The 27,355-nt window shown below is 41.6% G+C and overlaps 2 long non-coding RNA genes across 4 annotated transcripts in view; one reads left to right on the plus strand and one right to left on the minus strand.

Annotated features, from left to right (window-relative positions):
- Window positions 1-3,094: 3,094 nt before the first annotated feature.
- On the minus strand, window positions 3,095-4,433 carry LOC140686577 (uncharacterized). Its single transcript, XR_012060407.1, has 2 exons — window positions 4,191-4,433; window positions 3,095-3,466 (listed from the first exon to the last, which is right to left on the minus strand). It is a non-coding gene; the product is annotated as an uncharacterized lncRNA (long non-coding RNA).
- Window positions 4,434-4,558: 125 nt separating this feature from the next.
- Window positions 4,559-27,355, plus strand: part of LOC107033211 (uncharacterized) — a 45,269-nt gene continuing 22,472 nt past the window's right edge. For 2 of the 3 annotated variants that reach the window (XR_012060674.1, XR_012060675.1), the window contains exons 1-3: window positions 4,559-4,759; window positions 5,728-5,893; window positions 7,029-7,148. This is a non-coding gene — a long non-coding RNA (uncharacterized lncRNA). Of the gene's footprint in view, window positions 4,760-5,191; window positions 5,279-5,727; window positions 5,894-7,028; window positions 7,149-27,355 lie in introns of those variants that run through there. The other variant, XR_012060676.1, reaches the window with a different exon arrangement.

The raw sequence follows: 27,355 nt of genomic DNA on the forward strand, positions 1-27,355 counted from the left end.
TTAACGATGGGGAAACTGAAGTTTAGAGTAAGAGACTCACCCAACAAGGTTGCGTACACAGCAAGTAAGAGACAATGCCAGGACTCGATCCCAGGCGGGCTGAATTCTGGTGCTCTCACTCTTCAACACTTGAAAGGCCCCTCAGTCAGGTACGGCTTCCAGAGAAGGCTCATCCTGTGATTCCAGTGTCAACTTCCAGCAAGCCCAGGGGTGGAGGCCCCTGGCTGCCTTGTCAGGTCTGCCGCTTTCAGCTTCCCTAGAAGCAGCCCAGAGTGTCCAATATAGGAGGAGCCTCAGAAGCCATCAAGGCAAATTATTTCATTCTTACAGGTGGAGGAGACTGAGGCAGGGAACAGTGAAATGACTTGGTCAAAGTTTCTCCAAGAATGAGCAGGAGAGCCACACCCAGGTCTCAGTGGAAGTCCAACCTCATGGTCACATTCTTCTCCACTGCACATCTCAGGCTTTGTATTATCTTTTAATGGAGGAAACGGGGGCTCAGATGAAGGACCCAGCTTAACCAAGGGCCCCCAGCCAGGAAGTAGTGATGTGAGGACTGGAAACCATTTATTGCTGAAGTAACATGGAAACCACTTGAGAGCATGGGCTTTGGAATCATTGGGAGTTGGATGTGGACCTTCCTGGCTCTGTGACCTTAGGCAGTTGACCTGACACCTACAAATGGGATCAACTGCAGTGGCGCCCTCATCAGGCTATTGCGAGCCTCTGTGAGACCCTGACATACACAGTGGGTTGAGCACGCTGCCTGACACGCAGCAGCCCTTGCAAGTACCTATTGAGGACCTGCTATTCCAGCTGCTTTTAACCTTCTTCATGACCCACTGGGTAGGTCGTACTGTCCCACTTTTCAGATGAGCATATTCTGGGTAAGTCACTCACCCCAATTGCTTAGCTGTGAACTGATGAAGGCAGGATTCAAACTTACGCAATCCAGCTCCAGACGCCCAACCTTCTTCTTTGCCAAGCTGTTCTGTCTGCACCTGCACTCAGTGTTGTAGTAAAACAGGCCTCAGGAAAGCACAGTAGGCATTCTTCCCACCACATAGCAGGGTGGTCCTTGGAAATAAATCTGTGGGGATGAGCAAGGAAAGACGCCATGGAAGGTGGGTCACTCTGTGCGGGGAGGCAGGAAGCAGCATCCTCAGGGCAGATGGAGGACTAAAAGCATCCCTGCCCAGGGGTCTCAGCAGCCCAGAAGGCCACTAAGAAGAGGCCTGGCCCCTCATTCCACAATCCATTGTTGGCCAAACCTGCTCAGGGAAAAGTGAGTTGGGTGAGCAACATGGCCAAACGTCTGGGAAGGGCCCCCCTTTTGCAAATCCCACAGAAGCAAGTTTTACTGGATTTGGAAAGGCTAAGTCCATCCTGGGCCTCAGCCCAGGGGCAGGCGGGGTTAGGAGGGGTCAGCCCGCTGCACTGTCAGTGTCAGCTGTGTGCTCTGAAGCTACAAGGCCAGCATCATTTAGAGCAACTGAGCTTGACCACCGCATCTGCGTTACTTACCTTCCATCTGGTGGTGGTTCCCTTTTTTGAAGCTGGACTGTGTTGTGGCTGGCCTTCCAGTTTATTCCATTCTCGTTGCTGAGCTGCTCAGGCTCTTGCTCAGCAGTGTACTTTAGAGAACAAAGAGAGTCGAGAACTGTAGGAAGGTCTTCTCTTTATCAGTTGAAACATGCTTGCATCACTTTCCCTAAAGTGGAAGAAAGGGGTACAGATGTTAGATTTGCACTTTCCTGACTTTATCTTTTCCCCCCCGGTTTCTTCACCAAGAATCATAGGGCATGCATGAGCATAGCCTGAGTAGCCACTTGTCCAGGATGCTCAGATGGATAGGGATGCTGGAGGTCACCTGAATCACATGGGACTTTGAGCCAGATAAACCTCCAGGGCTGCTGCAAATGGTAAGACCCCATGCCTCCTACAGCGTCATCTGAAGTGGGTAAGTTGGGATGAGCATCCCTCTTGGGGTGAGGAGTTGGTCAATAATAATACTTCAGTCCTATAACTGTACATGTAACTCATTGATTCCCTACAATAATCGTATGTGGTAGGTACTAGTATTATTCCTATTATAGAGAGGAGGAAGCTGAGTCACAGAGAGATTGAGAGACTGATCCAAGGATACACAGGTAGTTTATAGCAGAGCTGGGATCTGAGCCCAGGCAGATAGACTCCAGTGTCTGTGTTCTTAAACTCCAACCAGTATAGCCTCTCTAAGGTGGCCCAAAGCAGTGAAGTGACCTGCCCACAAGATACGGAGTCATGGCTTAGAATCCAGCCTGTGATCTCAACAAGAAACCACACTGGGTTTAGAGCTCAGAGCCAACTGGTCTGGTCCACACTCTGCAGTGGATGGTGATCGCCCTTCCCAGCCTTCCCCTGCCCCGTGACGCACCCTTCCCATGCCCGCCAAAGCCTGTGCTGTCTGTTGCTTCCAGACCTTTGAGCCCTCCTGTCCTTCAGCTTGGTACACACACCACTCCCCTTGCCTGGATCACCCCTACTCACCATTCCAGACTGAACTGAGACCTCCTCGCCACCTTGGCCTTCCAAATCTGACGTTTGTGCCCCTCCTGCCTGCACACTTGTCAAACCCAACTTCCCCGTCTGATGTCTTCCAGACCGTCAGCTCCAAGAGGGAAGAGATGAGCTCTGTACTTGACATGTCACAGCATCTCAATAAATTTTTAGTGGCACAAATTTAAGGGGTGGGAGGACTTGCAGCTGCCCCAGTATGCCCCAGGCAGAGGATTCATCAGCACTTCTTCTAGTTCCTCTAGGGTACCATGCTCTCCCTCACCACTGGGCCTTTATACATACTTTTCCCACATCTTAAACATTTTCGAATGTCCTCCTTTTTAATCTAGTCTTCTGTCCCCTAACCTGGTCAGGTTGCCTTGTTTTAAGCTCTCATGGCCCCCTGCAGTTTTCCTTTAGAGAAGTAGTTCCCAAAGTGTGATCCCTGGACTCCCTCCCGGGAGGTCCCTTAGGCCTTTTCAGGGAGTTTGTGAGATCAAAACTGTTATTATAAATATTTAATCATGAAGAAAATACACAGTACACTTCAAGTGAATACAATATTATATGTCAGTTTTATTTCAATTAAAAAAAAGAATACACAAAGCAAATCATAGTAGGTGCTTAATAAATATTCAAAAATTAAGTAAACCAAAGCCCTCCTGATGGGTATGAGTGTCACTGTACATTCCTGAGACAAACCCCCTCCCTCACCAAGAACCTACACACACACACACGCTAAATTCTGCCCTTGGGAAGGGGCTGTGGAAGATGCCTCCAGGGGTAGATGAGGGAGGAGGAGGAATGAAGGCAACTTATCCCCTGAAACTGGGCACCCATGGGGCAAAATCTTTGGGGCTCAGCATGGTGGTGTCAATGTGCAACTTCCCACTTGGCTCTGCATTTCTCCAGTTTCTTGCAGATGCATCTGGAACACATTAGAAAGGGGTCAGACTGGTTTGGAAAATGTTTGGGTAACTCTGGACATGGGAGGTGGAGCTGGAAACCTGTGGGAAAGAACATGACCCCCAGACAGAGTTCACAGTTATGGCTGGAGAGCTGCATGCCCACCAGTCCAGGACAGGCCCTCTGGGCCTCCGCAGCTCAGGCCCTACCTATCTGGCTCCACCTTCATCCCTCAGAGACCCCTTTTCAGACTTGCTTTGGTAAGGAGACATCCCTGTGTGCCTGTCCTTTCCCCATTTTCCTTCTCCTGACCCAGACCACAAACTTAACACAACCCAGGCCCTGCTCCATGAATAATAATGGTCATGACAGTAATCAGAACCCATAAATCATTTCCCTTCTCTTGAGCTCACATGTCCCAGGTGAAGAGCTTCACACACATTCTCCCATTTTATCCTTTGAATAAATCCTCAAATCATATGTATTCCTGTTCCCACTTCACAGACAGGGAAACTGAGAGGCAGGAAGATGACCCAACTCTCTCAGGGTTGTAAGGTTGAAACTCAAATCCAGGGTTGTCTAGCACCAAAATTTGTTTCACACCCTCACAGCACACGCATATCCCAGGTAAGATGAAAGAATCCGTCTGGAAGCTACTTCCTTTTCCCCCAAATCAAGGAGATGCAGCAGCTAAGAGAAGGCGCTAGAAAGCAGAGGAAAACTTATTATCCGTGACACCTGGGTACCTGTAACAAGAAGCTCCTGTTTCAAATTCAACCGCCCCTGCCCTCAGCTGTCGCTCCCAGATTAAATTTCTAACGCCGCCTTCACGCGAGAGTTGACCGCGGGAGAGCAGCTACCGCGGGCTCAGCACGCGCTTCCTCCGTCCACCCGGCCCTCGGAAGACGGGAACACTTCGCCTTAGGGAGAAAGTAGTCGTCGAAAAAACAGCTGAAATCTTTCGCTTGGACTAGCCCTGAGAAGGCCCGGGCTCATGTTGGACGTGGGGCGTGCGGTGGAGCCCAGGCAGGGCTCCGCAGAGCAGAGCGGGGGCAGAGCGGGGGCCGGCCCGGCCCTTCCCTGCTCGCGCCCCGCGGTCACAGGACAGCACGGCCCGAGGCCCGAGCTGGTGGCGGTGCTCAAAAGGGGACGAGGGAAGCCTGCCGTCAACTTCACCGACACTTTTTCTCGGTCTGGACCTGCGTTGTCCCATACGGCAGCCACGAGCCACCTGTGACCCGGACTGCGGCTGGTCTGAATCCGGATGGCCTGCGTGAAATACACGCTAGATCTCCCGACTTAGCACAAGAAAAATGTGAGTGATCTCGGCAGCGATGTTTACGTTGCTTGATATTACATGTTGAAATGATAAATATTTCTGATATATTGGGTTAAACATATTAACAGAGTTAATTGCACCTCTTTTTACTGTTTCTAATGGACTCGGAGACAATTTTAAATTACACAGGGGGTGGGCATAATATTTCTATTTGACAGCACCGCCCTGGTGTTCCTTTCTCCCCGCTCAAGCCCCACGGGTTCAGTCACTAGCAGCACTTCCGCCCTGTGAGGTCTGCCCCCGCCTTGCTCCAGAGCTCGGCAGGGCTCCCCTTGAAAGGTCACATCAAGCCTAAGCCGCTCTCCCCAGACCTTCCGGGCCACCCTGGTTGATTCACTGGCCCTGACCTGACCTCAGCCAGTGACCCCGGAAGCTGTCTCCATCCTCCTTTCATCCCCTCCGCCTTCCCAGGCACACTGCCCTGCCCCGGCCCCAGGTAGAGAACTAACTCTCCTGCCCCCGCTCCTCGTGGTCTTATACTTCTGAAGTTTGCAGGTAATTGCTCTTTCCCTCCTCTTTAATGAGCTCCTGGCTCCTGGGGTGCGGGGAACATAGGCCCGGGCTTGCCCTCCATCTAGAGCCAGTTGCTGCCCGACCTCCCCGATCGCACATGCCCAACAGGTGTGTGCCCATCAAGCCCAGCCTCTGGCCCCGGGCTGCACACTTGTTGGGCACTGACACCGGGGCAGAGCAACAGTGACTGCTCTCCCCTCCCTGGGAGCTCTTCTCCCTGACCACCCTTCCTCTAAGAACTCGGGCTTTGCCTCCTGCAGAAGCCCTCTCCCTCCACCCCCAGGCTTTCCTTCCTTCAGCTCAACCAAGCATGAGGTCTTCTCTTAGAACTCCGAAAGCACTTACTGCTGGGGCAGAAAGAAGTCCCCGCGTGCTCTGCAGTCCTTTGATAATCACTAAGCACATTCACCTGTAGCGTTTAATCCCCGCAGCAATTCCACGTGGTGGCAATCAGGCCCATTTCACAAATGAAGAAACAGACTCAGAGTGAAAGAGGAACTTGCTCAGTATCCTGTGGAGCCAGGCTCTGAAGCCGAGAAGTCGATATTGCAGCCTCTACGCTCCATAGTGTTGCAGGAAGAGCAAAGATGGACCAAGGTTTGAATCCCAGCTTTATCATTTTCAACGGCTGTGACTGCAAGCTCCTTTTTTTTTTTTTTAAAGCTAATCCCAAACTCCCAATCTATCCCTCCCCTCATCCTTTCCCCCATGGTAACCATACATAAGTTTGTTTTCTATGTCTGTGAGTCTGTTTCTGTTTTGTAAATAAGTTCATTTGGGTCATTTTTTTAAGATTCCATATATGAGTGATATGTGGTATTTGTCTTTCTCTTTCTGGCTTACTTCACTTAATATGATAATCTCTAGATACACCCAATGTTGCTGCAAGTAGCATTTTTCACATGGCTGAATAGTGTTCCATTGTGTATGTGTGTATATGCCACATTTTCTTTATCCATTCATCTGTCAACAAGACATCTAGGTTGCTTCCATGTCTTGGCTATTGTACATAGTGCTGCTGTGAACATTGGGGTGCATGTATGTTTTTGAATTAAGAGTTTTCTCCAAATATATGCCCAGGAGTGGGATTGCTGGATCATATGGTAACTCTAGGTTCTTAAGGAGAACTTCTATACTGTTTTCCATAGTGGCAGCACCAATTTATGTTCCCACCAACAGTGTAGGAGGGTTCCCTTTTCTCCACACCCTTTCCAGCATTTATCATTTGTAGATATTTTTAATGATGGCCATTCTGACCCTCAATGTAGTTTTGATTTGCTTTTCTCTGACAATTAATGATGTTGAGCATCTTTTCATGTGCTTGTTGGCCATCTGGATGTCGTCTTTGGAGAAATGTTTGTTTAGATCTTCTGCCCATTTTTTGATTGGATTGTTTTTTTTGTTACTGAGTTGTATGTGCTGTTTGTATATTTTGGAAATTAAGCCATTAATGGTCACATCATTTTCAAATATTTTCTCACTGTAGGTTCTTCTTTTATTTATGGTTTCCTTTGCTATGCAAAAGCTTGTAAGTTTGAGGTCCATGCAAGCTTCTTAAACCCACTGTGCCTCAGTTTCCTCATTTGTAAAATGGCAGTGATCATCTCAGAGGTATCTTGAGGATTAAGTTGGTGCAGGGTTTGCATTTAAAGCAGTGCCTATGGGTACCATAAAGTAAGTGCTCAATAAATGGTAGCTGTTGATATGAATACCCAATCTTGCTCTCCACTAGGCTGTGAGCTCCTGGAGTATGAGAGATGTGTCCTGGACCATTCCCATCCTCGTGACCCTACTCTCCAGTGATGGTTTTGAAAGTACTGTGATGATGACAGAGAGATCCAGGTGAATGCAGGTAAGTTGAACTAAATGTTTCTATGCCCCCCAAATTCATATTTTGAAGTCCTAACCCTGAATCTGTTGGTATTTGAGAGCTACAGCTGAGGGCAGGGGAGGCTGAATTTGAAACGGGAGCTGGTTGTTACCAGTGACCAAGTGCCATGGTTAAGTTGTGCAAGTCTTCTCTTCGCTGCTTTTACATCTCCTTGATTTGGGAGAAAAGGAATAGGCTTCTAGATGGATGCTTTTACGTTCCTGGGATATTGGTGTGCTGTGGAGGATATGAAACAAAGTTTGGTGCTGGGGAAAAAAGTAGGAGAAATGTTCTACTGGATTTGACGCTGGCTGAAATTAGACATTTGTTTTCAGGAAATGGAATATTATTAGTATGTTTAACTGCAATTTGTGATTCTAACTTGTGGCTAACAAAAGAAATAATGGGACGGTTTGAAAAGCCCAGGTTTATGAAACAGATAAGCAAAAGGGGAAGCAAATACCAGTACTTACTGAGTAGTTCCAAGTAACCTGTTCTTCACATGCAATACCATATTAACTCTTAAATCCTACGAAATAATGTTATCCCTAGTTCCATTGATAAGGAGACTAAGACTGAGAGGTTTTGTAAGTGACTCAGATCACTCAGGAGTAGCTGTGCAGCCAGGATTCAAACCCAAGTCTGTTGGCTCCAGCGTCCACGTTCCTTCTCCCCCAGGTTGCAACGTGACTAATGCGTGGCTTAGTCAGGCCAGCTTTCTTACAGAGGATAAAATAGCCCATTCAGTTTGCTTACATTAATAGATCATCAGCAAACTTTTCCCCATGGAATAGGAGGAAAACACCTCCCTCATTTAACATCACCTCGAAAACGTCAGTAAATCACAAATAGTCTCATACATTTGTACATACTATATTCCTAAAAATGTATATGGAAGTTAAGTGGGGGAAAAGTCCAAAAAGAATGAATGTGTGTTAATTAAGAATTCTAAAAGAAGGCTAAAAAATTTTTAAATGAATATTTTAAGGTTGTAAGTGGTTTATGACATCTCGAATCACTGCAGGACATGAACCTGATTACAGTATACCAAACCTGATAAAACACTGGGTCATAAAAAGGAAAATTTATTTCTCTGAAATGATTTGGTGGTGTTGCAAATCAGAGTTAATTCGTGTGGTTTGAAGTTGCATTTGGGAGATGGAAAACACTAGTGTTGGGAAGACAGACCTGTTGGTAGTTTGATGGGGGTAGTTTGTTTTTTTCTTGATTTTTTTAAATTTTAAATTGAAGTATAGTTGATTCAAAATGTTGTGTTGTTTCTGGTGTAAAGCAAAGTGATATATATATATATATAATATATATATATATATTATATTCATTCCTTTTCATGTTCTTTTCCATGATAGTTATTACAGGATATTGAATATACTTCCCTGTGCTATACAGTAGGACCTTGTTGTTTATCTATTTTGTATATAAGCTTATCCCAAGCTCCTGCTTTATCAACCCCTCACCTGCTTTCCCCTTTGGTAACCATAAGTTTATTTTCTATGTCTGTGAGTCTGTTCTTGTTTTATAAATAAGTTCATTTGTATATTTTAGATTCCATGTATAAGTGATACCATATGGTTTTTGTCTATCTGGCTTAGTATGATAATCTCCAGGTCCATCCATGTTGCTGCCAATGGCATTGTCTTTCTCTTTATGGCTAAGTAATATTCCATTATACATAATATCCATCTAATATAATAATATACATAATATATAATATATAATGAGATATGATATATTTATGTCACATCTTTATCCATTTATCTCTTGATGGACATTTAAGTTGCTTCTGTGTCTTGGCTATTGTAAATAGTGCTGCTATGAACGTTGGGGTGCATGTATCTTTTTGAATTAGTTTTGTCTGAATATATGCCAGATAGGAGTGGGATTGCTGGATCATATGGTAACTCTAGTTTTTTTAAGGGACCCCCATAACTGTTTTCCATAGTGGCTGCACTAATTTATGTTCCCACGAACAGTGTAGGTAGGAGGGGTTTCCCTTTTCTCCACTCCCCCTGTGATATTTATCATTTGTCAACTTTATAGCAGTGGCCATTCTGACCCTGTGAGGTGATACCTCATTGTAGCTTTGATTTGCATTTCTCTGATAATCAATGATGTTGAGTGTTTTTTTTTTCATGCTCCCACTGGCCATTTGTATGTCGTCTTTGGAGAAATGTTTGTTTAGGTTGTCTGCCGAGTTTTTCATGGGATTGTTTGTTTTTCTGTTATTGAGTTGCATGTGCTGTTTGTGTATTTTGGAAATTAAGCCCTTGTCAGTCACCTTATTTGCAGACATTTTCTCATAGTCAGTCTTTTCGTTTTGTTTATAGTTTCTTTTAAGCCATTTTGAGTTTATTTTTGTGTATGGTGTGAGGGAGTGTTGTAACATCACTGATTTACATGCAGCTGTCCAGCTTTCCCAGCACCACTTGCCTAAGGGACTGTCTTTTCCCTGTTGTATATCTTGCCTCCTTTGTCAAAGATTAATTGACCATAGGTGTATGGGTTGTATTTCTACGCTCTCTGAGCTGTTCCACTGATGCACATGGCTGTTTTTGTGCCTATACCATGCTGTATTGATTACTTACTGTAGCTGTGTAGTATTGTCTGAAGTCTCGGGGTTATTCCTCCAGCTTAGTTATTTTTTCCTCAGTATCGCTTTGGCAATTCTGCGTCTTCTGTGGTTCCATTTAAATTGTAAGATTATTTGTTCTAGTCCTGTGAAACATGTCCTGGGTAATTTGATAGGGATCACATTAAATATACAGATTGCTTTAGGTACTATGGCCATTATGACAATATTAATTATTCTAGTCAGAGAAACATGGAATATCTTTCCAGTTCCCTAAATCACCTTTAATTTCCTTCATCAGGGTTTTATAGTTCTCAGCGTCTTAAGTCTTTCACTTCCTTGGTCAGGTATATTCCTGAGTACTTTTTTTTTATGTGATTTTAAAAGGTTTTTTTTTTTTTTTTGCTTTCCCTTCCTGATATTTCATTATTAGTGTAAAGAAATGCAACTGATTTCTGTTAATCTGGTATCCTGCTAACTTGCTAAATTCGTTTATCAGCTCTGGTAGGTTTTGTGTGGAGTCTTCGGTGTTTTCTATTTATACTATTATGTCATCTTCATAGAGTGACAATTTTACCTCTACCCGTCCAATCTGGATCCCTTTTATTTCTTCTCTGATTTCTGTAGCTAGGACTTCCAATACTATGTTAAATAGAAGTGGTGAGAGTGTTCATCCTTGTCTTGTTCCAGATGTTAGTGGAATGGCTTTCAACTTTTTGCCATTAAGTATTACGTTGGCTGTAGGTTTGTCATAAATGGCTTTTATTAGGTTGAGATATGTTGCCTCTATACACACTTTGGTAAGAGTTTTTATCATGAATAGATGTTGAATTTTATCAAATGCTTTTTCTCCATCTATTGATATGATCATTTTTTTTCCTCTTTCCTTTCTTCAGTTAATGTGGTGTATCACATTGATTTGCACATGTTGAACCATCCTTGTGGCTCTGGGATGAATCCAGCTTGATCAAGTCGTATGGTTTTTGTGTGTGTGTTGTTGGTTTCACTTTGCAAATACTTTCTTGTGAACTTTTGCATCTATATTCATCAAAGATATTGGCCTGTAATTTTCTTTTTGATAGTGTCTTTGTCTTGTTTTGGTATCAGGGTAATGGTGGCTTCATAGAATGTGTTTAGGAGTGTTCCATCCTCTTCAGTCTTTTGGAGGAGTTTGAGATGGATTGGTGCGAGTGCCTCTTCATGTATTTGGTAGAATTCCTCAGTGATGCCATCTGGCCCTGGACTTTCCTTTGCAGGGAGTTTATTGTTGTTATTATTATTACAGATTCCATTTCAATTCTAGCAATTAGTCTGTTCAAATTGTCTTCTTTTTAAAATTATCTTATTCTATTTATTGAAGTATAACTGATTTACAATGCTATGTTAATATCTCAACAGCAAAGTGATTCAGGTGTATATATATATATATATATATTCATTTTCATATTTTTACCTTGAGTTACTTTTCTTGTTGACAAATTTGTAGCAGATAAAGTAAAGTCTTATCTGACCTCCAGTGAGCCTAGGCTCAACAGAAGTGTTACACTTAACACTGATGGCTCTAAAGACATGTTTATATTGATTAAAACAACAGGCTTAAGCTAGCTTCAGTACCAATACCAGTACTGAATATTTTTAGATAATGTGAACCTGAAACTCATTTTGGCCAGTTTCCTTTAATATTTTTGAGTATTTATATAAGCACTTAATTTCCTTTAAGCCAACTAAATTAGAGCTCTCTCACCATTTAATTTTGTCAGTATCATAATTTATGACATACAAACATACAAAACAGAGACCTTCTTTTATTTCAAAATTTTAGCAATGAAACAGATACAACAAAGTAAAATCCATTAGCTACAAAAGAAATTGGATTTAAATTGGGTTTTTACCAGATAGAGCAAGTCACAGTTGCCCATCTAAATGGCTAAACCTTTTTACCAGTATTTAAGAAAAAGAGACAAAATATTAATTTGTCTTTAACAAGTTAAGTTTAAAATTAATTATTCCTCTTTTCTTGAGACTTGCATTTTTTAAAAAAGGTGGTGAGATCAGAGTTCCTGGAGTAGTTCCTGGAGGTAGAATATTTGTATCTCAAAGGCATAGGAAAGCAAGTTTCTCCTAGAAAGACTTTGTTGCCTTAAGGCCAGAAAAAAATCTTTTCTCGAAACTTGACTCTTAAGATAGTAGGGGAGGTTTAGTGAATGGTAAAACGATTGGTGGGGTTTGTATTATTTCTAGAGCCACACTTCTGGTCCTATAAAGACTAGATTTGTAAAACAAAGAGTTTTGTTTTTCCTCAGGGTGGGAGGGAGACCTCCTCTGGCTTGAAAATGAGGCAGGCTTCCAAACCTGTGTAGTCTTTTTTTTTTTTTGTTTGGTGGGTGTCTTTTATGTTAGGGTCTCTGAATTGGATTATTGCCTGGAATTTGGTGAGCAAATAAGTCCCTTCCCAACCAGGGGATGGGGCGCTCAGCCACCAGCAGAAACGGATGTGCAAAAATAAATTTTCTAGTAAGCACTTTGGAGTTTTCTATTGATCCCCATTATTACACAGGATTGGGAGGACCAGAAAGTTAGTCAGCACAGTGTAGGCAGTCCCCGCATTCAATAAAACAAAAATAACTTTCCTGCCTTGTCAAGGGTTACCCGAGGTTCCTTCAGAGAAATGACCAGGTGTCCTGTGGGAGCCAGGGAGGGTCCTGTGTTCCATCAGTCTTTAGTCATCTCGGCCATCATTGGTTTGGGAGCCCCAAGTCCCCTTCGAGACTGGGGATACTGTTACTTCCAGTGGCCTTTTTGTTTGCATATTGGGCAGGTGGTGGACTGTTCCCAAACATGGGGCATTTGTCCTTCCACTGGCCCTCCTGGCTGCTCTTAACACAGGTGCCTTTTTGGCGAGACAGTGGCTCTGATCCAGGCGTCCTGGATCCTGTCCTTGACATGGGTCTTTGTGGAGGGTAACCGAGGTGGTGCAGGGATTAAGGTTGCTGCTAAGAATTGTGCCTTTCGCTGTTGTCCCTGAATCCTTCTTGCCTCTTCAACCCTGTGTCTATTGTTAAATACTCCTAATGCCAGATCTGTGAGCTGATTCATGGGGGTCCGGGGTCCCACAGCTGCCTTTCATAATTTTCTCCTAATGTCTGGGGCCAACTGAGTGATAAAATGGGTATTTACCAGCACATTCCCCTCAGGGGTCTCGGGGTTAACATTAGTATACTTTTTAAAGGCTTCCACTAAGTGGCCCTTGGAGAGGGCTGGATTTTTATCTTTTCCCTGTGTTAAACTTTTCTGACTATGTCATAGTTGACGGGCTTAACAACACTTTTTCATCCCCTCTGAGGCAAGTTACCATATGGTTCAGGCCCTCTACCTCCCTGTTGGTAGTTCCAGTGGGGGTCTTGGTCAGGAATTGCATCCCCCACCCCCGGTAAGGTAGATAATATGTCCCTGGTTGCGGGCAGCCAGTTCGTTGGCATACATCCGGGCTGCACTGAGGATCCAGCTTTTTTCCTCAGAAGTGCAGCAGGTTGAAAGGAGGACCTGCCTACCCCCCAGGTAAGCTCATAGGCCATTGTCAGCCTCGCAAATTCCTTTATGAACCTACTGGGGTCCTCAGAGAAACATCCAGATTTCTCCTTGCAAGTAGCCAAATCAGTCATAGGAAAGGGGACATGAACTCTGTTTCTCCATCACTGGCTGGCACTTCCCTTAAGGGGCGGAGTTTGGTAGTAGGAGGTTGATAGGTGGCCCGACTTCGAGTAGCACTGGCAGGACATTCCTGCGGTGAAGGAGATGGTAGGGGAGACTGTTCCCCTTCAGGGTTGGGAGAAGTAGGAGTCCCTGGCTGTGGGCCTTGGGGAGCTGGACCCATAAGGGGGTCATCCAGAACATCAAGCTCCTGTGGGGGGCGGAGGGGGACGCAACCCAGGCATACCTGGCAGGAGTTCCCTAGACCTGGGTCTTGGGATAGGGACAGGAACATTTGGACATATGGGATTTCCCCCACTGTTCACCTCCTCTTTTACAAAATAGGGCTGGCTGCAAGATGGTGTTGTAATTTAATGACCCATTCTTTGGCCAGACCTCTTGGTCCCCTAGTGTATATAGGGGTCATGCATTTCCATTGCAAAGGAAAATTAATTCTTTTTCCTCAAACTATACTGTTTACACTTTCCCCAATTAATTAATATGCATCCTAATGGGGAGTCCTTTGGGATACTTGTAGTTGTCCCCATCTTGGTTAGGATGTCCTGTCCATGAGCCTGAGGTGGCTCTTTTGGACTAGTCAAGGAAAGGAGCAAGGGCCAGCGGGAGAAAAGGTGACTGGAGTCCCAGGGTCTAAATCCTTCAGAGGGAAGGAGGAGACCTAGGTCCTGAGTCAACTAAGCAGATTACCTTTTGTGAAAGGGGAGAAAACTAGCATCGAAAGGTAGAAATCTAGGACAAAAAGGGAATGCTAAAGCTATGACGCTTCCTAGACCAGAGATCCTTACTCCCACAGAGGGAGTGCCCGCCTGCAAGCAATTCCCACTCAGTGGTATAATGAAACTGCAACTCCGGGAGGGGTGTGAAAACCGTGACCCATGAAGGGAATACTTGCCCGCGATTCCCATGCAGGGGTGCAAAAATCCGCAGCCCCGCCCAGGGGTGCAAGAAACCCGTGACCAGTGAAGAGAGTCCTTGCCTGCAACTCTTGCTTAGGGATGCAAGAAACTGATCCGTAAAGGGAGTGCCTGCCCACAACTCCTGCCTACAGATGCAGTGATGCTGTAGGGCACTCAGGGAGGGCTGGACCGCAAATTTTTAAAGGAGAATTCCCAGAGTCCCCTAATTTGGGCCCCCTTTTGCAGTTCCGGCATCCTGGAACCAGAATTGGACTAAGACTAGGACTGAGTTGAGACAAGGAATTGGGCTCAAGGAACCACAGAGGGAAATCTTGCCAGTTACTTGCCACTTGGTCTTAATTTGGATGTCCAGGCGGTCACCTTGGTGGATCTTCTCGAGTCCGAAGAGATAGAGTGAGAGAGAATGAGAAAAAGTCGAGGGGAGAAAAGCCTTGGGCTCGGCAGGCTCCTTCACGGCTAGAGAGCTGGCCTCTGCCAGATCCTGCAGGCAGCGTCAGCCGCCACCTAAAGGACTACTTGAATCTGCACGGTGCAGGAGAAACCCCCTGCCACCCTCCAAAGAGAGGGGAGCCATAGCCCAATAGGCGGATCGAGATTATGCCCTTTGAGCCACGTTTCTTTATGTAAATGCCCCATGTTGGTTGCCAGAGAGATGATGCAGGAAAAATGAATGTGGGGTGTGAGGAGGGCCATGTCCCAGGTCTCAGTGGAGCTCCTGGGATGTGCCCTGCCAGGTGTGGGTCCCTGGCTTCGCACAGGAAAGAATTCAACAGTGATCCACAGTTGAGTAAAGGTAGATTCGTTGAGAGAGATACATAGCGCATAGAGTGTAGGCTGTTTCAGAAGGCCAGAGAAAGGCCATGAGGTGTGGGAGTTGGGTGCTCAGGTTAGGGTAAAAGTAGATAGATACACACTCCATAGGCAGAGTGCAGGCTGTCTCCGAAGATGAGGGAGCAAAAAGGGCAGCCATGTTTATCTGTTTCTCCTGTAGTAGTTTGTATCTGCAAATCTCCAACTCCCAATTTATCCCTCCCCACCCACATCCCCCACTGGTAACCATAAATTTGTTTTCTGTGTCTGAGTCTGTTTCTGTTTTGTTAATAAGTTCATTTGGGTCATTTTTTTTTTAGATTCCACATGTAAGTGATATCATATGGCATTTTTCTTTCTCTTTCTGGCTTACTTCACTTAGTATGACAATCTCCAGGTCCATCTGTGTATACCGCATCTTTAGCCAGTCATCTATTGATGGACATTTAGGTTGCTTCTGTGTTTGGGCTATTGTAAATAGTGCTGCTATGGATATTGGGGTGCATTTATCTTTTCAAATTAGAGTTTTCTCCAAATATATGCCCAGGAGTGGGATTGCTGGATCTTATGGTAACTCTATTTTTAGTTTTTTAAGGAACTCCCTTACTGTTTTCCATAGTGGCTGTACCAATTTAAATTCCCACCAACAGTGTAGGGTGGGGTTCCTTTTTCTCCACACCCCTTCCAGCATTTATCATTTGTAGACTTTTTAATGATGGCCATTCTGACCCTGTAAGGTAATCAATACATAATTGTAGTTTTGATTTGCATTTCTCTGATAATCAATGATGTTGAGTGTTATTTTCATGTTCCCATTGGCCATCTGGATGTCTTCTTTGGAGAAATGTTTGTTTAGGTCTGCTCATTGTTTGGGTTATTTGTGGGGGCTTTTTTGTTGAGTTATATGAGCTGTATGTATATTCTGTGAATTAAGCACTTGTCAGTTGCTTCATTTGCAAGTATTTTCTCACTTTCTGTAGGTTGTCTTTTCATTTTGTTTATAGCGTCCTTTGCCTTGCAAAGGCTTGATAAGACATTTAGGTCCCAGTGGTTCATTTTCATTTTCATTTTTATTGCCTTGTTAAACTGCCCTAAGAGAACATTGCTGTATTTTATATTAGAAGATATTTTGCCTATGTTCTCTTCTAGGGTTTTTATGCTATTATATCTTAAAGTCTTTAAGAGATACTGAGTTTATTTTTGTATATGATGTGAGGTTCTAACTTTATTGATTTACATGTGGATGTCCAGCTTTCTCAGGACCACCTGCGAAGAGACTGTCTTTTCTCCCTTATATATCTTGCCTCCCTTTGTCAAAAATTGACTGTAGGTGTGTGGGTTTATTCCTTGTCTCTCTGTTCTGTGTCATTGATCCATATGTCTATGTTTGTGCCAGTGCCATGCTGTTTTTTATTATTGTAGCTTTGTAGTATTGTCTAAAGTCTAGCTTTATTTTTCCTCAGTATTCCTTTGGCAGTTCTTGGTCTTTAGTAATTATAAATTTTAGGATTATTTATTATAGTTCTGGGGAAAATGTCCTGGGTAACTTGATAAAGATCACATTAAATATGTAGATTGCTTTGGGTACAATGGCCGTTTTAACAATATTAATTCTCCAATCCAAGAGCATGAGAAATCTTCTCATTTCTTTATATGTACTTTAATTTCCTTCATCGGTGTTTTATAGTTCTCATTATGTAAGTCTGTCACCTCCTTGGTCAGATTTATTCCTAAGTATTTAATTTTATTTTTTGATGTGATTTTTAAAAGGATTATTTTGGTTTTTACTTTCCTTTTCTGGTATTTCATTGTTAGTATAAAGAAATGTAACAGATTACTGTATGTTAATCTCGTATCCTGTTACCTTGCTGAATTAATTTATTAGCCCTAGTAGTTCTTGTGTGTAGTCTTTAGGGTTTTTTGTATATACTATCATGTCATCTGAATATAGTGACAGTTTTACCTCTTCCCTTCCAATTTGGATCCCTTTTATTTCTTCTCTGATTTCTGTGACTAGAACTTCGAGTACTGTGTTGAATAGAAGCAGTGAGAGTGGGCATCCTTGTATTATTCCATTTTTGGGGAGGCAGACTTTTAACGTTTCACCATTAAGTATTATGTTGGCTGTAGGTTTGTCATAAATAGCTTTTATTATATTGAGATATGTTCCCTCTATAAAGACGTTGGTTAGAGTTTTTATTATGAATGTATATTGAATTTTATCAAATGCTTTTTCTGCATCTGTTGATAACTATGTGATTGATGACTATTTCATTTGTGTATGTTGAACCATCCTGTGTTTCTGGGATGAATCCAACTTGATCTTTTTTATATGTTGCTGGATTTGATTAGCTAATATTTTGTTGAGAATTTTTGCATCTATGATCATCAAAAATATTAGCCTGTAACTTTATTTTTTGGTAGTGTTTGTCTGGCTTTAGTATCTGGGTGATGGTGGCTTCATAGAATGTGTTTAGGAGTGCTCCCTCCTCTTTAATCTTTCGGAAGAGTTTGAGAAGGATTGGTGTGAGTTCTTCTCTGTATGTTTGGTAGAATTCCCCAGTGGAGCAATGTTGTCCTGGACTTTTGTTTGCAGGGAGGTTTATTATTATTATTATTATTACTATTACTATTATTACTACTACTACTACCACCACCACCACCACCACCGCTACTGCTACTGCTACTGATCCTGCCCCACTTCCTGAAATCAGTTTCTTCAAACTATTTATTTATTCTTGATTCAGTTTTGGTGGACTATATATTTCTAGAAACTTGTCCATTTCTTCTAGGTTGTACAGTTTGTTCCAATATAATTGTTCAGAGTATTCTGATAGTTTTTTTGCATTTCTGCAGTATTGGTTGTTATTTCTCCTCTTCCATTTCTTATTTTATTTGGGTCCTCTCTCTCTTTCCTTTTTGGTGAGCTTTGCCAGAGGTTTTCAGTTTTATTTACTCTTTCAAAAAACCAGCTCTTGATTTTATTACTTTCTGTTGTTTTGCTAATCTGTTTCATCACTGATCCTTATTTTTATCCTTCTGCTGACTTTAGGTTCAGTTTTTTTCTTTTTCTAGTTCTTTTAGGTGGTAGGTTATGTTGTTTGAGATTTTTCTTGTTTTTTGAGGGAGGCTTGTATCACTATGAACTTCCCTATTAGGACTGCTTTTGCTATGTCCTATAGATTTTGTGTGGTTGTGTTTGCATTGTCATTTGTCTTAAGGTATTTTTTTTAATTTCTTCCTTGATTTCATCATTGTCCCATTGTTTTTTTAATAGCATGTTGTTTAGTCTTAGTGCAGTCGTTTTTGCTTGTTTTTTTTTCTCGTTTCACTTTCTTTGGTTGATTTCTAATTTCACGGTGTTGTGGTCAGAAAAGATGGTTGAAATAATTCCTATCCTTTTAAATTTGTTGAGAATTGTTTTGTGTCTGAGTGTGTGGTCTACCCTAGACGATGTTCCATGTGCACTTGAATGTCTGTTTTGGGAGTTTCTTTATATGTATATATATACACATACACACACATGTATATTTATATATTTATATATATAATGTCTTGAAAAATATCAGTTAACTCTAACTTTTCTATTGTATCATTTAGGATCTCTGTTGCCTTATTGATGTTCTGTCTGGAACGTCTGATCATTGATGTCAGTGGGATGTTAGTGAGGTGTTAAATTCTCTTATTGTACTGCCATCAATTTCTCCCTTTATGCCGTTTAGTATTTGTTTTTGTGTTTCGGTGCTCCTATGTATGTTAATGAGTGTAAAAGCATCTTCTTGTATTGATTCTTTTACCATTATATAGTGTTCTTCTTTATCTTTCTTTATGGCCTTTGTTTTAAAGTCTATTTTGTCTGGTAAGAGTATTGATACCCCAGCTTTCTTGTCATTTCTATTTGTATGAAATATCTTTTTTCATCCCCTCACTTTTAGTCTTTATATCCTTTGCCCTAAGGTGAGTTTCTTTCAGGCAGCATGTTGTAGGCTCTTGTTTTATTATCTAATCTGCCACTCTGTCTCTTGATTGGATCATTAAATCCTTTTGCATTTAAGGTAATTATTGATAAATATGTTTTTATTGCCATTTTAAACCTTGTTTTCCAGTTGATTTTGTACTTCTTCTTCTTTTCTTTTTCCTCTTGTGGTTTGATACTTTCTTTTGTATTATGCTTGAATTCTCTTCTTGTTTTTGTGACTGTATGTTTTTGATGTGTCATTGCCCTGTTTTTCCATTATGTTAACCTGTTACTATATCTAATTGCCTTAGACTGGTAGTCATATAGGCTCAAATGCATTCTAAAAACAATATCCCCTATATTTTCTTGCTTTCCTGCCCCATATTTTATGATTTTGATGTTCTCTTTTACATATGCATGTTTATTCACTTTTTATTCATTGTAGTTATCACATTTCCAATTGTGAGTTTTTCTTTTCTATAAATTATTATTTTCTATTTAGAGAAGGCCATTCAGTATTTGTTTTAGGATAGGTTTAGTATTGCTGTATTCCTTTTAGTTTTTGCTCCTTTGAGAAATTCTTTCTTTTATAGTAAATGATAAATCTTGCTGGGTAGAGGTTGCAGGTTTTTCCCTTTCAGGTTTCAGGACTTTGAATATATTTTGTCACTCCCTTCTGCCCTGCAATGTTTCTGTAGAGAAATCATCTGATAGCCTTATGGGGGTTCCCTTGTAACTAACTTTTTGTTTTTCTCTTGCTGCCTTTAGATTCCCCTTTATCTTTTAAATTTTGCCATTTTAATTATAATATCTTGATATAGGTCTGTTTGCATCATCTTGTTTGGGACCTTCTGTGCTTCCTGTACCTGGATATCTGTTTCCTTCTTTAGGTTTGGGAAAATTTTAGCCATAATTTCTTTTAAATATGTTTTCCTTTTTTTTTTAATTTTATTTTTTAATGAAGTGTAGTTGAGTCACAGTGTTAGCTTCAGGTGTACAGCAAAGCGATTCAGTTATACATACATGTACATATTTCTTTCAGATTCTTTTCCATTATATTTTATTACAAGAAATTGAATATGGTTCACTGTGCTATCTGCTTTCCTGTGGTCCTTGTTGTTTATTTGTATTATATATACTAATGTGTATCTATGAATCCAAAGCTCCTAATTTATCCCTCCCCTACCTTTCCCCTTTGGTAACCATAGTTTGTTTTCTATGTCTGTGAGTCCATTTTTGGTTTATAAATAAAATTTGTATCATTTGTTACATTACACATAAAAGTGATATTATATATATTTGTTTTATCTGTCTGACTTACTTCACTTAATATGATATTCTCCAGGTCCATCTATGTTGCTGCAGATGGCATTAATTTATTGTTTTTTATGGCTGAGTAATATTCCATTGTGTTTGTGTACATGTATGTTTGTGTGTGTGTGTCAATAGACATTTAAGTTGTTTTCATATCTTATCTATATCAGTAGTGCTGCTCTGAACATTGGGGTGCATATATATTTTCAATTTAGAATTTTCTCCAGATATATGCCCCAGAGGGGGAATGATGGATCATAGGGTAACTTTATTTTTAGTTTAAGAAAACTTCATACTGTATTCCATAGTGGCTCCACCAATTTACATTCCCACCAATAGTGTAGGAAGGTTTCCTTTTCTCCACACCCTCTCTAGCATTTATCATTGGTGGCCTTTAAATGATAGCCATTCTGACTGGTATGAGGTGATATTTCATTATAGTTCTGATTTATAGTTCTCTAATAATTAGTGATATTGAGCATCTTTTCATGTGCCTGGTGGCCATCTGGATGTGTTCTTTGCAGAAATGTCTGTTTAGGTCTTTTGCCAATTTTTAGATTGTTTTTTTTTTATACTAAGCTGTATGAGCTGATTGTATATTTTGGAAATTAATCCCTTGTTGGTTGCATCATTTTCCAATATTTTCTGCCATTCTGTAGGTTATTTTTTTGTTTTGTTGATAGTTTCCTTTGCTGTGCAAAAACTTTAATGTTGAATTAGGTCCCATTTGTTTATTTTTGCTTTTATTTTCATTACTCTAGGGACTGGTTCAAAAAAATTGCTGCAATTTGTGTCAAAACATGTTATGCCTATGTTTTTCTGTAGGAGTTTTATAATATCCAGTCTTATATTTAGATCTTTAATCCATTAGGGATTTATTTTTGTATGTGATGTTAGAAGATGTTCTAACTTAATTCTTTTACATGTAGCTGACCAGTTTTCCCAACACCACTTATTGAAGAGACTGTCTTTTCTCCATTGTATATTCTTGCCTCCTTTGTTGTAGATTAATTGACCATAAGTGTGTGGATCTTAATTTCTGGACTTTATCCTGTTCCATTGATGTGACATTACCATACTGTTCTGATTACTATAACTTTGTAGTATATTCCAAAGACAGGGATTGTTATTCCTCCAACTCTTTTCTTCTTTCTCAAGATTGTTTTGGCCCTTTTGAGTCTTTAGTATTTTCATAGAAATGTAAAAAAAATTTTGTTCCAATTCTGTGAAAAATAGCATTGGTACTTTGTGGATTGCATTGAATCTGTATATTGCTTTGGGTTGTATGGCCATTTTAATAACATTGATTCTTCCGATCCAAGATCATGGTGTATCTTTCCCTCTGTTCGTCTTCATTTTCTTTTATCAGTGTCTTAAAGTTTTGGAGTACAGGTCCTTTACCTCCTTAGGTAGGTTTATTCTTAGTTATTTATTGTTTTTGATGGGATGATAAATGAAATTGTTTCCTTAATTTCTTTCTCTGATAATTTGTTGTTAGTGTATAGAAATGCGACTGATTTCTGTATATTAATTTTATGTCCTGCAGCTTAACTGAATTCATTGATGAGCTGTAGTAGTTTTCTGGCAGTCTCTTTAGGAGTTTTTTATGTACAGTGTCATGTTATCTGCAAACGGTGACAGTTTGACTTTGCCAATTTGAATTTTTCTTCCAAATGTATTTTTCTTCTGATTGCTGTGCCTAGAACTTCCAAAACTATGTTGAATAAAAGTGAGAGTGGGCATCCTTGCCTTGTTTCTAATCTTAGAGGAAATGCTTTCAGCTTTTCACCACTGAATATGATGATAGCTGTGGGTTTGTCATATATTATGGCCTTTATCATATTGAGATATCTTCCCTCTGCCCATTTTCTGGAGAGATTTTATCATAAAGCGATGGTGAATTTTATCAAAAGCTTTTCCTACACCTATTGAGGTGATTATATGGTTTTTATTCTTCAATTTGTTAATGTGGTGCATCATATTATTTAACTTGTGGGTATTCAAAAATCCTTACATCCTTGCGATGCATGATGCATGATATTTTTAATGCATTGTTGGAGTCAGTTTACTAGCATTTTGTTAAGGATTTTTACATCTATATTCATAAGTGAGATTGGCCTGTAATTTTCTTTTTTGTGATATCTTTGTCTGGTTTTGGTATCAGGGTGATGGTGGCTTCATAGAATGAGTTTGGATGAATTCTTTCCTCTTCAATTTTTCTCTAAATATTTGGTAGAATTCCCTTGTGAAGCCATCTAGTCCTGGATTTCTGTTTGTTGGGAGTTTAATTACAGATTAAATTTCAGTGCTGATAATCGATCTGTTCATATTTTCTATTTCTTCCTAATTCAGTCTTGGGAGATTTGTGGTTTTTGCAGTTTTTTTTTTCTTGTAGTTGATTTCTAATCTCATAGTGTTGTAGTTAGAAAAGATGCTTCATAAGATTTCAGTTTTCTTAAATTTACCAAGGCTTTCTTTGGTGTCCAACATGTGGTCTGTCCTGGATAATGTTCCATGTGCACTTTAGAAGAATGTTTATTCTGCTACTTTCAGATGGAATGCTTTATAAATATCAATTAAGTCTATCTGGTCTAACATGTCATTTAATGTCTGTGTTTCCTTACTGATTTTCTGTCTGGATGATCTGCCCGTTGATGCAAGTGGGATTTTAAAGTTTCTATTACTGTGTTATTGTCAATTTCCATTTTTATGTCTGTTATCAGTTGCCTTACTGAGGTGCACCTGTGTTGAGTGCGTATAAATTTACAATTGTTACATCTTCTCAGATTGATCCTTTTAGCATTAGATAGTGTCCTTCTTTGTCTCTTGTAACAGTCTTTATTTTAAAGTCTATTTTGTCTGACATAAGGGTTGCAACTTTTTCTTTTTCTTTTTTCCTTATTTGTGTGGAATAGCTTTCCATCCTCTCACTTTCAGTCTGTATGTTTCTAGATCTGAAGTGGGTCTCTTGTAGGCAGCAAATACATGGGTCTTGTTTTTGTATCCATTCAGCCAGAGGGTCTTTTGGTTGAAACATTTAGGCCGTTTATATTTAAGGTAATGATCAATATATATGTTCTTATTGCCATTTTGTAGATCTCTTTTTCCTTTTTCTCTTCTCTTATGATTTAGTGACTTTGTTTAATGTTATGTTTTGATTCCTTTTTCTTTTTTGTTTGTTTATCTATTGGAGATTTTTAGTAAGCATACTGGTGTAGTAGGTTTGGTGTAGCATTCTGTATATATACATGATTTCTTTTAAGTTGCTGATCTCTTATTTTCAAAAGGATTCTAAGTATCCTGCATTTGTACTCTTCTCCCCTCACAATTGCTGATTTCAATACCATATTTTACCTTTGTTTTGTGTATCTCTTAACTGCTTATTGTGGATACAGATGATTTTGCTACTGTTGTCTTTTACCCTTTCTACCAGTTTGTGCGAGAATGATTTCCTGTCTTTACTGTATGTGTGCCTTTACCAGTGAACTTTTCCATTTTGGAATATTCTTGTTTCTAGTCTTGGCCTTTTCTTTTCTTCCTAGAAAAGTTGTTTTAGCATTTGTTGTAAAGCTAGTTTAATGGTGCTGAATTCTTTTAGCTTTTGCTTGTCTGTAAAGCTTAAGATTTCTTCATCAAATCTGAATGAGAGCCTTGCTGGATAGAATATTCTTGGTTGTAAGTTTTTCCCTTTCATCACTTTATATCGTGGCACTCCATTCTGGCCTGCAGAGTTTCTGCTGAAGAATAGGCTGATAGTCTTATGGGAATTCCCGTATATATTACTAGTGGCTTTTACCTTGATGCTTTTAATACTGTCTCTTTGTCCTTAATTTTTGGCATTTTAATTATAATATGTCTTGGTATACTCCTTTTAATCCTGTATGGGACTCTGCACTTACTTGATTTGAGTGACTGCTTCCTTCCCCAGGTTAGGGAAGTTTTCAGCTATTATCTCTTCAGGTATTTTTTCAGGCTCTGTCTCTTTCTTCTCCTTCTGGGACCCCTGTAATGTGCATGTTAGTATGCTTTATATTGTCCCAGAAGTCTCTTAAACTGTCTGCGTTTCCTTTTGTTCTTGTTTCTTTTTTCCATTCTGTTTCAGTGATTTCCGCTGTTCTGTCTTCCAGCTCACTGACTCATTCTTCTGCCTTATTTAGTCTGCTATTGGTTCCTTCTAGTGTATTTTTCATTTTGGTTATTGTATCCTTCATGTCTCTTTACTGCTCTTCATTTTTTTCTCTTTGCCAAGAACTTCTGTCTTCCTGCTCTGTTCATTCGTCCTCCTCCCAAGATCTTTTATTGTCCTTGAGTGGCTTGCCTATCATCTCCACATCTCTTAGTTTTTTTTCTGGGGTTCTGTCTTATTCTTTTATCTTGGAAGTATTCCTCTGTCGCCTCATTTTGTTTAAATTTCTATTTGTATTTTTTTGTGTACGGTAGGTTAGTTATGTTTCTTGACCTTGAAGAAGTGGACCTCTGAGGAGACATTATATGCATCCCAGCAGTGCACTCCCCCCTTGTCCCAGGGGCCCATGGCCAGCTGGTCCCAGGGTAGATTCTGGCCTGTGTTTGCAGACTTGTTTTGCAGGTTGTGACATCAAAGTGTTTAGCTTCTGATATCTTCCCTCTGATGGGTGGAGCTGGGTCTTGGCCCTTTGGTAATGCCTTGGCAATGCTGTGTCTGGAGGCAGCTGTGAGTCAGCCTTATGCAGTCTGTCTGCTGATGGGGGGATATATCCCCACCTAGTTAGTTGTTTGGCTTGAGGCATCCTAGCACTGGAGCCTAAAGGCTGTTGAGTGGGGTCAAGGCTCTGTGCTAATGTCCAAACACGATGTCAGCCCCCCTGGAAGGAGAGTTCATTCAGGTGAAAACCCTCGAATGTCTACCACCATGTCTATGTCCCCAAGGTGAGCCACAGCCACCCCACACCTCACTAGAAGACCCCCAAGACTAGCAGGTAGGTCTGGCCCAGGTTCCTGTGAAATTACTGATTTTGTGCTTGGGCCCATTGAGCATGAGATTTTCTGTGCCACCCTTCAGTGTAAAGTCTCTGTTTCCCCAAGTCCCACTGAGCTCCTGTAATCAAGCCCCACTGGCCTTCAAGGCCCAACACTTTGGGGCTTCCTCTTCCCAGTGCCAGGCCCCCAGGCTGGGGAGCCTGACATGGGACTCAGAGCTCTCACATGGAAGAAACTGCAATATAATTATTCTCCAGTTTGTGGGTTGCCCACCGGTGGTGGGAGGGTATGGGACCTGATTATGCCCTGAGTCCAACCCTCCTATTTGTCTCATGGTGATTTCTTAAGTTTTTAGCTATAGACGATCATTTCTAGTAGCTTCCAGTCTATTTTTATTGATAGTTATTCTGCAGTTAGTTGTGATCTTGGTGTGTCTATGAGAGGAGGGGAGCTCCAGTTCCTTCTACTCCATCATCTTGGCTGCCAGTCTGTTCAAATACATTTTTGATCCCCTTTTCTCTTTCTTGTCCTTCTGGGACCCCTATTATGCATAATTTGTCATGCACTGTGTTGCCCCATAGGTCTTTTATGTTGCTTTCATTTTTTAAAATTACTTTCACTTTTAAAATTTGTCCTGTCTGCTCTGATTGGGTGATTCCTGCTGTTCTGTTTCCTACATCACTTATTTGTTCTTCTGTGTCGGTTTACTATTTTTTGCCTTTAGGTCGACTTTTGTCTCAGCAAATGGGTTTTCTGAGTTTAATTGGCTCCTCTTTATAGTTTCTAGTTCCTTGTTACAGTGACCTGTAGTCTTCATCAATAGCCTTTCTTAACTCCTTCAGTGTTTTTATCACCTCCTTTTTGAATGCAGGGTCTGGTAGACTGGAGAGGTTTGTTTCATTATTTGTTCTTTTATTTGGGAGTGGTTCCTCTGCTTCTTCATTTTGCTCATACTTTTCTGACTCTGTGATTTGAGAAGAGTTATCTACTGTAGTCTTGAAGAGCTGTTTCTGTGTGTAGCCTGTGTGAGTCTTGTACTTTTGATGACAGGGCTGTTTGTGGATGGTTGCCCCGTCTTTCCTCCGCGTGTACAGGCCGTTATCCCCCGATACAGGGTGCAGTTGGGGCTGCAGTGACCAGAGCCTGCACTGGATGTTGAGTGGGGCCTCCTCTTTGCTCTGTGGTTGTCACAGCCCTCGAGGGGGGCGGGGGGCGGCTCCCTAGTTGTTGCAGTAGAAGCCCCCTGGTCCCTTTCTGAGCTGTGCTGTGAGGTAGATGGAACTGCAGGGCTCCCACTGGGAGGGGAGCCTCTGAGTCTTCCTACATAGGAGCTGTCCACCGGGAAGTGCACTCTGTGGTGTTGCCAGTCACCTGTTGTGCACGCACGCAGAGTACACTATTGTTGGCACTTCCCTTGGCCCACTGTGCTCAAAAGGCACCCCTGCAGATCAAATGGAGCAGATCTGCTAAGTCAGGGCCTGGGAACCTCAGAGCCCCGCACCTGGATCTGCCATGGGAGCTGTGGGGCCAACCCCAACCCTGGTCGCCTCTCTGCATGCACGTGTCCACAAAGCCCGCAGCCACTAACACCGGAACTGCCTAGCCAGGGGAGTACCAGTAATACACTCTAATGCCCCACAGGCACTGAGCTTACAGGGGCACTGGGGCTGTAAATCCTCAAGTCTCCGGGACACGCCTCCACATGAGTGCAGCCCGCTGGCGCTTGCACGCTCCCAGCGCCCACTGAGGCAGAGCCAGGCCGAATGTGAGCACACAGAGAGTGAGGCTGGTGTCTGGGCCCCACCCACCCTTCCCGGGCACATTAACAATGGGGCTTCAGTGGTGGACCCAGCTCCCATCCTGCGTATACCCCCAGTTTGTTGCCCAGGCCACACTTTATCCCCTTTGGGCTGTCTTCACACAGCCAACCCTA

Source organism: Vicugna pacos, chromosome 17, assembly GCF_048564905.1.
Source record: "Vicugna pacos chromosome 17, VicPac4, whole genome shotgun sequence".
NCBI lineage: Eukaryota > Metazoa > Chordata > Mammalia > Artiodactyla > Camelidae > Vicugna > Vicugna pacos.